Here is a 10,411-nt window from a genome sequence, read left to right as displayed (position 1 = left end):
AACAGGGTGTGAGGTCTGGGCCTTGATGGGGTCACTAAGACTTTTGTTTTGTTGTTGTTGTTGTTTTGAGATGGAGTTTCACTCTTGTTGCCCAGGCTGGAGTGCAATGGTGCGATCTCTGCTCACTGCAACCTCCACCTCCCGGGTTCAAGCGATTCTCCTGCCTCAGCCTCCCAGGTAGCTGGGATTACAGGCATGCGCCACCACACTGGGCTAATTTGGTATTTTTAGCAGAGATGAGATTTCTCCATGTTGGTCAGGCTGGTCTTGAGCTCCCAACCTCAGGTTGATCCTCCTGCCTCAGCCTACCAAAGTGCTGGGATTGCAGGCATGAGCCACCGCACCTGGCCAAGACTTTCAAAGGCAAGTGCCCATGTGTCTCTTTATTTATTTATTTATTTATGTATGTTTTTATTTTTTGAGACAGAGTCTCACTCTTGTCACCCAGGCTGGAGTGCAGTGGCATGATCTCAGCTTACTGCAACCTCCACCGCCCGGATTCAAGGGATTCTCCTGCTTTAGCCTCCCAAGTAGCTGGGATTACAGGTGCCCACCACCACACTTGGCTAATTTTTGTATTTTTAGTAGAGATAGGGTTTCACCATGTTGGCCAGGCTGGTCTCGAACTCCTGACCTCAGGTGATTTCACCCGCCTTGGCCTCCCAAAGTGCTGGGATTATAGGCATGAGCCACTGCACCTGGCCCCATGTGTGTCCGTTTACCTCGGCTGAGCTCCCGCCTCTCTGCTCCTCCTACCGCCTTGGGCCTGTGCACCTTCTGGGAGAGCCCCTGCTGGCTCTGAATCTCAGTGCACCTCCTGGGCAGCTGTGGAGGCTTGGCGCCCTGCCCTCATCTCAGCCTCTCTCGCACCTGCTCCTGCTCTTCGGCTCCTGGCCCCATCAGCTAACTCCCATTTACCTCATTTCTTTTCCTGAGTAACTGTTCTTTTTTAATTCTCACAGCAGCACTGTGCAGTATGTATTAGCCTTATCCGTATTTCACAGATGGTTATCCTAATGCACAAAGAAATTAAGTAATCGGCTCTGGTCACTCAGCGGGCATGAGGTAGAGCCAGGACTCAGCCCCAGGCCCATCCAGTTCCAGACTCCAAGCGGAACCATTATGGCATATCGTCTCCAGAGGACTGCCAACCTCCAGAATCCTGCACGACCAAGCTGTCTCAGAGCATCGGAATCCCACATCAGCTGAGACACAGTGGCATTCAGCCAGGATGCGGCTGAGATGAGCAGCCTTCAGGTTCTGTCACAGGGTAGCAGGGGAACCCGGGACAATACCCAGCGGCCCACCAACTGCTCCCTTGTGGGGGAATATGTCTTGCCTCGTAGCGTGGGTGAGCCTGCTCTAGCTGGTCCTCCTTCCTTCCTGATGGCTTCCTCACTGCCTCCCTCTCTCTACCCACCTCTTCCTTCTCCCCAGCAGGCCAGGAGGCCAATACCTGCTGTAGGTGCCTGGCCTGTTGCAGGTGCCTGGCCTGTTGCAGCTCTTTCCTCAGAGCCTGGAGTCAGGATGGAAGTTGGTTGGGAGAGAAGCAGGTGCTGGGGCGAGGTGGAAGGAGGAGGGGACAGAGGAGGAGAGGCTCCTCCACAGTGTTCATCGAAGGCCGTGGGTGGACAGATGCAAGATGGACCAGCAGCTGGTGTTCAGGAGGCCACAGGGCAGGCCCTCGCTCTGTTCTCTCATGCAAATATGACTGCCCATAGAAACAAATTCCTCTAACCCAGCACACAGGAGCTGATAAGCTACTTATCAGCTTAGGATAAAGACTCAAACAACAAGCACAGGGTTTTTTTAAAAAGTCAACCAGAAGTGACTTGATGAGCAGTATGTTGGAAATGGGGTTTTGAAGAGTCTTGGTCAGCCCTGGGCCTCCTTCTCCTCTGCACCCATGTGCACTTGAGCAGAGCCCTGCTGGCCCAGAAAGTGCCTTTATTGGTTTAGAAAAAGATGTCCCTTCATTGGGTAGACACAGCCTCCTGATGGGGAGCACAGCTTGGCCAGCAGAGCACAGGCTGGCTTGCAGTCCATAATCCTCCCCCCCCACCCCTAGAGGCTCTTGCGCAGCATGTAACCCACCTGACATCTGTGTCAGCCTGGCTGGGGGTCCCTGGAGCGCCCACAGCCTGAGGGTGCACATGTAGCTGCATTCTCACTGATGCCACTAGTTCTTGCGCCTACTCTTGGAGGATGTCACCTAGCCAGGTCTGAACGTTCCAGGCAGCACCGTACATGAGTTTGTAAATCAACTGAAGTTCCAGCAGCCCCAGCTCCACCTCAATTGTGTTCTGCCCCTGAATATGGCTCAGTGCCCACAGAGCTGCCTAGGCACCTCGGGTTGGCATGGGAGTGTGCATATTCATGCCTCAGTGTTCCCAGAGTGGTCGGCCACGGGGGCCACAGCCCCCACCCTGAAGAACCCCAGTGTATGGCTCTCTCCTTTCCCTCTGTCACATCCTCTCCCCGTGCACCAGATACCTTGCTGGGCTGCTTGAGCCCTGGGGTCATGCACAAACCCAGAGCTGAAACACCTTCCTGCCACCTTTGCGTGAGTTAGGAAAAGGTGAGCCTTCTGGGCAGATATACCCCTGAAAGCTCAAAGAACGAAGGGCATCTTTTGGTAAACAAGAGCGTCTCTCTCTCCAGGTGACTGCAGCTGTGCCGTGTGAGTTCTTGGGTGAGCAGAGCGTAGGCTGGGTTTCAGCTCCTGCTTGCCCCTTGGCTGGTAGTCCTTGTGCAGTACCCAACTTGTCCACAGGGTGGCGGTACCTCCTGAGAACAGCTTCTCCTGCCTGAGGTTGGGTTCTGGGAATGGATGGGCTACAGCACCCGCTCTAGGCACCCATGCCCACTAACTTGGCAGCGGGCACACCTGGGGCCCCACCCACCAGCGCGGTGGGCAGGCTGGTTCATGACCCCTCCAGTGAGAGCTATGGCTTAGGTTCACACCAGGATCCCCACCAGGAGAGCTGCACTGCCACTAGCTGAGGCGGACCCCCTTTCTGCAGGGCAAGGCTGGAGCCACATGCACACACTGGCTTTTTGGCTGTCCTGTCCTAAGCCCCCACACCACCTGCATTATCTCGTGACCACATTTTTTCCTAGAGATACGTGGGCCACACGTGTTTAGGCCATGTCTTCTTCACATCAGCAAAACCTAATGGGATTTCCAGACTCTTCCTGCTCTTCAAGTGGAATGCCTCTGAATTTCTAGATGATGTCTGCAGGCGTGTTTTGTTTTTGTTTTTCGAGACTGGGTCTTGCTCTCTAGCCCAGGCTGGCATGATCTTGGCTCACTGCAACCTCCACCTTTGGTCTTAAGCAAACCTTCCACCTCATCCTCCCAGGTAGCTGGGACTATAGGCACACACCACTACACCCAGCTAATTTTTGTACTTTTTATAGAGATGAGGTCTCATTATGTTGCCCAGCCTGGTCTTGAACTCCTGGCCTCAAGCAATCCACACACCTTGGTCTCCCAAAGTGCTGGGATTACAGGCATGAGCCACCGTGCCTGGCCTTTCTGGGGGTGTTTATTTCATCTCTGAGTGGATTTTCTGGTAACCCTCAGAGCTTTGAGGAAGGCCTAATTGTCACCCTCATAGCCTGGTCACACCCCAGGAGATAAAGCTCCCAAAGGAGATAAAGCTCCTTGCTTAAGAGCCCTGGCAGAGGCTTACATGGGCAGTGGGTAGTCAGGGCAGGGAGGAAGCTCTAGGGTCTGGGGCACTTGGATAAGTCTCCAAGGAGGAGATGGGCTTTGACCAGACGGTAAGGATGGGGAAAGCCTGCATGGAGGAGGAGGAGGGAGGAAGGCATTTGGGGACTGTGTTGGGGGCATCTTCCCATCCTGCTCTGGTGTGGGGTCAGTGCTCCAAAGGCCCACGGTAGAAGAGGATGGCACTGCCCTTCACCCTCAGACTAGTGTCTCCCTGAAATCGAAACCAGATGATCTTGCCTTCTTCAGAGAGAGAGAGAGAGAGAGAGAGAGAGAGAGAAAGGCTCTGCTGGCACGGGAAGCTTGTCCCATGACACTTAGTCCAATAATTGTTCCCAGTGTGTGCCTAGCCCTGGGAACCCTGCTGATCTTGGATAAGGACACAGGGCCATAGCAGAGCCCAGGAAGGACACTTGGGGCTCAAAGGTTAGGTTCTTGGTATTAAGGTGAGAGACAAAAAGATGGTCCTCTGACTGAGGAGATTTGCCCTAAAGAGGATGACCAGGAGCTCACTGTGTGGCAGGGGATAGAAAAGAAGATTTGCTGGCCTCTTATGGAGTTAGGGTTGGGGTTGGCATGGGCTACTAGAGGGGAGGCGATGGGGCCAATAGAGAGGGACAGGCCTGCAGAAAGCACTTTTCTATCCAAGCTATAGGCCTTGGGTTTCTCCGTCTCACCCACCCTATCCACATAAGCCTCAGCACAACTTTACACCCACTAGGATAACTACAATAGACAAGAATGGAAAATCAGTGTTGCAAGGATGTGGGGAAATTGGAACCCTCATAATTGCTTGTGGAAATGTACAGTGGTGCAGCCACTATGAAAAACAATTTGATGGCTCTTCAAAATGTTAGACATATAATTGCCACATGACCCAGCAATTCCCCTCCCAGGTATATTCCCCAAAGAAGTGAAAACTGGTACTTCAAAAATATATGTACACTCTCTGGGCATGGTGGCTCATGCCTGTAATCCCAGCACTTTGGGCAGCCGGGGCAGGCAGATCACCTGAGGTCAGGAGTTCAAGACCAGCCTGACCAACATGGTGAAACCCTGTCTCTACTAAAACAATACAAAATTAGCCAGATTACATGCCTGTAATCCCAGCTACTCAGGAGGCTGAGACAGGAGAATTGCTTGAACCCCTGAGGCGGAGGTTGCAGTGAGAATGTGCCACTGCACTTCAGCCTGGGTGACAGAGTGACACTCTGTCTCAATCAATCAATCAATCAATCAATAAATGTTTTATACACACACACACACACTCTCATGTGTACAGCAGTAATATTCACAATAGCCAAAAGGTGAAAATAGTCCAAATGTACATCAATAAATTAATGGATAAACAGCATGTGTTATATCCATATAATGAAATGTCATTCAGCCATAAAAGGGATAAAGTACTGATGCTTCCATTCAGTGGGTGAACCTGGAAACATTATGCTAAGCAGTAATAGCCAGACAAGACACAAAGATCACGTGTCGTATGACTGTATCTATATGGACTAGCCACAATAAGTATATCTGTAGAGACCTCTACAGACTGGTGGTTTCCAGAGGCTGGGGAAGTGGGATGATGGGGAGCAACTGCTTAATGGGTATGGGGTGTCTTTTGGGGGTGATAAAAATGTTTTGAAACTAGATGGAGGTGGTGGTTGCCCAACATTGTGAATGTACTAATTGCCACGGAATTGTTCACTCTAAAATTGTTCGTTTTAAATTATGTGAATTTCACTTCAATGTAAAAAAAAGAGAGAAAAACCAGCCTCAGTGTTCTTACTAGTAAAAAGAGGCTAATAACACTACTTATTTCATGGAGAGGGAGTAAGGAATAAAATAATAGGCGCAAAGTGGCCAGCATCCAGCTATTGAATAAAGGGTAGCCAATGTTCTCTGAACGCTACTCTCTGGGGTTGCAATAAGGGGTGCTCCAAATCTCTTTCTTGGCCCCTGGGGAACGTGGCTTAAGTTCCTGCGCAAAGAACCGAAAAGCCCAAAGAGGTGTAGCGGCGAGGTAGAGGGCTGTGCCTCTCCTGTGGTCAGAGCCGTGCCCCTTACAGGTGGGTAGCGCTGAGAGCAGAGCAGCGCCCGCGGGACTGGCCTGGGGATCCCGCAGGCGGGAGGGACCCCGCGGGCCTTTCCCTACCTGGAAGGTGCACGGTTGGCCACCAGGGCGCGCTGCTTGAATCTCCCTTCCCAGAAATCGGACGGAGGTTTAGGCCTCAGAGTCACTTAAACTTGTAACCCTACCAGTAGCCGTGGAGTCTAGTAAATGTGGGGTCTGCCGGGGTTCGCTTGTCATCCCATGCTGCTGAGGGGCAGACATGGGGCCCACTGGCCACAGGAGACCTCCAGGCTTCTCTCCCACTCTTCTCCTGCCTGCACCCCCTGTCGGGGAGAGGCTGCACCTCCTGCTTGGGATCAGCCACCCCCAAATACTGCATCAATGGCCTGTGCCTCTGCCTGCGGGGCTGGGCCAGCGCGGGAGAGGCGGGCAGAGGAGCTGGGGATCTGCGGTATGTCCCGACCCCACACACTTTGTGTGTGCCACAAAGCCACAGCCTTTCCTTCCCACCCAGCTCGTCTGCATGAGAAAGCATCACCTCTGCTTTCTGTTTGATCCGGCAGTTCTCAGCCAGGCCGGAGGCGACCTGGAATCCCAGATCGTCTACCGACACCCCTAGTTTCCCTCGCCGCTCCTCTGGAGGACGTCCCTAACCCCTGATGCTGCACCACAGACAGAACTGATAGAATCCCACCACCACCAAGACTGCTACCTGGTTGTCCCCAACCCCAGGTCAGACCCCTGCATGCATCTATGGCCCAGCTCCCGTTTTCTGGGGCCGTCTTTAAAACCTACTTTGCATTCCTGCCAGATCCAACTCATCGCCTCCCCCTCTTGACCTCATTCTCTCTGTGCACTTTCTTGTATTTAGGGAAACAGCAACAGTAAACCCCAAAGACTCATTACAGGGAGCTTTTTTTTTTTTTTTTTTTTGCAGCCAATGATGTTTGTGTTCCCCGGTGCACTGCTCTGCAGCTTTCCCAGGCAGTCGGGCTCAGGTCTCTCCCCCGCATGTCTGCTGCCTTGTTTACTCCCCGCTTAGCGTGTGTTTATAGGATCTACATTACACTGCAATATTCCAGCCTTGTGAACTAGCATTTCTTGCTGATAATGAAAACAAAAGACACAAAGAATTCTAAGAAATGCCTACTGAGCTTGGCAAGTGAGGGCCTCTCGGCTGAGTGCAAGTTTGTCTACTCTCAGCCCCCACGGTGTCTGGAGAGTCTTGGATTGTTGTTGGCTCTTTGGGTCCTGTGGTTTCACCCTGCAGCCTTTTGTAGGCAGTGTGGTGTCCTGGGTAGACCCATGCCTTGTGGTTGACTAGACTAGTTAGATACAACTTGGTGACTTGCTAGCTGTGTGTCATTGGGCAAGTCACTTAATTTTCCTGAGACTCAGTTTTCTCATCCATAAAATGAGGGAAGAAAGAAATAATTCGAAGAGATGTTTTGAGAATTTGGTGAAGAGGTATATACAGTAGACATGTCATAGACACTCAATAAGTATTGGCTGGAGTTATTAGCAAACGCGAATAAGCCCCTTCTTTAAAGGGAACATAGCTTTTTTCTAAACACCACTGTCATAGTTAAATTGGTGATCAAGAGGTCATGTTCCTGAAGACACCCAGGAGCAGAGGCCAGGGAGAAGGATGTTCCAGGGTGCAGGGGAGACCTGGACTGTCACTTGCATTTAGGGATGACCTGCACTTTCAGACGAACTCTTTTCCACCTCTGCTGGTTTGAGGTGGAGTTGGGCCCCCTGTCTGAGTAGGGTGAGGTGGCTGGCAGAGAGCTGGATGTCCCTTCCAATGGCTGGCCAAAGGTAGCAGAGGTAGGATTGTTCTCCGAGGAATTAAGTAAAAGGCCCACAGTCAAGTGTGAGATCAAATCTCAGAAAATATCAGTACTGGGCTGGGAATGGTGGGACTGTGCCCAGTCTTAGCTGGACAGTTTTTAAACTTTCTGTTCTCTGGGGTTTTTTTTTTTTTTGAGAAAACAAGAAAAGATTGGTTACTCTAATTAAATATAATAATGAGAATAGATGGTTAATTGTACTGGATACACTAATGCAGAGAGATACAGGTATGTGTACAGAATAAGGTATGATTTTCTGTTTATTTAGAAAAGTTACTACAGTTTAGTCAAAAGATACATTTAATATACACATATTTTATTCAATTATATTTTAAACCTATAGTTAAAAGCTTTAAAATAACTTTTGCTATTGAGTTGTGGGAGTTCTATATATATCTTGGATGTTAGTTAACCTCTTCTCAGATATGTGGTTTGCAAATATTTTCTCTGATTCCATAGACTGCCTTTTCACTGTTGTTTCTTTTGCTGTGCAGGTTTTTAGTTTGATGTGATTCCATTTGTCTATTTTTGTTTTTGTTGCCTGTGCTTTTGGTATCATATACAAGAAATCATTGTTTAGACCAATGTCATGAAGACCTTCTCTTACGTTTTCTTCTAGGAGTCTTATAGGTTTAGGTGTTATATTTAAATCTTTAATCCATTGTGAGCCCATTTTTGAGTATGGTGTGAGACAGGGGTCCAATTTTATTCTTTTGTATGTGGATATTCAGTTTTCCCAAAACCATTTGTTAAAGAGGCCATCATTTTCCCATTGTGTATTCTTGGCACCCTGTTGAAGATCAGTTGATTATATGCACATAGGTTATTTCTGGGCTCTCTGTTTTGTTCCACTGGTCTTTGTGTCTGTTTACGTGACAGTATCATACTGTTTTAATTACTATAGCTCTGTAATATATTTTGAAATCAGGAAGTTGATGCCTCCAGCTTTGTTCTTCTTTCTCAAGATTGTGTTGGTTATTTGGGATCTTTTGTGGTTCCATATGAATTTTAGGATTTTTTTTTCCTATTTCTGTAAAAAAATAACATTAGAGGCTGGGTGAGGTGGCTCATGCCTATAATCCCAGCACTTTGGGAGGCCCAGATGGTCAGATCACCTGAGGTCAGGAGTTTGAGACCAACCTGGCCAACAAGGTGAAACCCGTCTCTACTAAAAATACAAAAATTAGCCAGGCATGGTGGCGGGTGCCTGTAACTCCAGCTACTCTGGAGGCTGAGGCAGGAGAATCGCTTGAACCCAGAAGGCAGAGGTTGCAGTGAGCCAAGATCACGCCACTGCACTCCAGCCTGGGCAACAGAGCAAGACTCTGTCTCAAAAAAAAAAAAAAAAAAAGCCATTAGATTTTGATAGGGATCACATTGAATCTGTAGATCATTTAAAGTAGCATGAACATGAATATTTAAACAACATTATTAGGTCTTTCAATCTATAAACATGGGATGTCTTTCCATCTACTTATGTCCTCTTTGATTTCCTTCATCAATATTACGTAGTTTTCTTTGATTTCTTTCATCAATGTTATGTACAAGTCTTTCATCTCCTTGGTTGAGTTTATTCCTAACTATTTTATCCTTCTTGGTGCTACTGCAGATGGGATTGTTTTTTGTAATTTTCTTTTGGATACTTTGTTGTTAGTGTACCAAAACGTAACTAACTTTTGTATGTTGATCTTGTATCCTGCAACTTTATGGAATTTGTGTATTCATTGTAATAGGTTTTTTGTATGGAGTCTTTAGGGTTTTCTACATATAAGATTATGTCATCTGCAAACAGAGAAAGTGTTACTTAATCGTTTCCAATTTGTATGACTTTTAAATTTCTTTTCCTTACCTAATTGCTCTGTTAGGACATCCAGTACTATGTTGACTAGAAGTGGCAAGAGCAGGTATCCTTTGCCTTGTTCCTGACCTTACAGACAAAGCTTTCAGTTTTTCATTGTTGAGTATAATGTTAGCTGTGAGCTTGTCATATATGGTCTTTATTTTGTCAAGGCATATTCCTTTTATACCTAGTTTGTTGAGAGTTTTTACTAAGAAAAGATGTTGAATTTTGTCAAATGCTTTTTCTGCATCTATTGAGAGGATCATTTGATGTTTATCCTTCATTTTGTTAACGTGGTGTGTTACAATTAATTGTTTTACATATGATGAGTCATCCTTGCAAAGGATTTGAATAGACATTTCTCGAAAGAAAGCATACAAATGGCCAACAGGTATATGAAAAGATGCTCAACATCACTAATCATAAGGGAAATGCAAATCAAAACCACAATGAAATATCACTTCACACCTGTTAGAGTGGCTATTGTCCAAAAAAAAAGGTAAACAAAGCAAGACAAACTCCAAACCAGTAACAAGTGCTGTTGAGGAGACATTGGAACTCTTGTACACTGTTGGTGGGAATGTAAAATTGTGCAGCTACTATGGAAAACAGTATAGAGGTTCATAAAATAATTAAAAATAGAACTACTAAATGATCTATCAATCCCACTTCTGGGTATACATCCAAAAGAATTGAAGGATCCCAAAGAGATATTAGCAGTCCTTTGTTCATTGTAGCACCATTCACAATATCCAAGACATGAAAATGACCTCAATATTCATCAACAGATGAATGAATAAAGAAAATTTGGTATGTACATTCAGTGAAATTTTTTTTTTTTTTTTTTTGAGATGGAGTCTCGCTCTGTCGCCCAGGCTGGAGTGCAGTGGCCGGATCTCAGCTCACTGCAAGCTCCG

This window comes from Colobus angolensis, unplaced genomic scaffold (genome assembly GCF_000951035.1).
Source record: "Colobus angolensis palliatus isolate OR3802 unplaced genomic scaffold, Cang.pa_1.0 Scaffold273, whole genome shotgun sequence".
Classification (NCBI taxonomy): Eukaryota; Metazoa; Chordata; class Mammalia; order Primates; family Cercopithecidae; genus Colobus; species Colobus angolensis.
The sequence above is the reverse complement of the archived record's forward strand: the minus strand, read 5'-3'. Positions refer to the sequence as shown.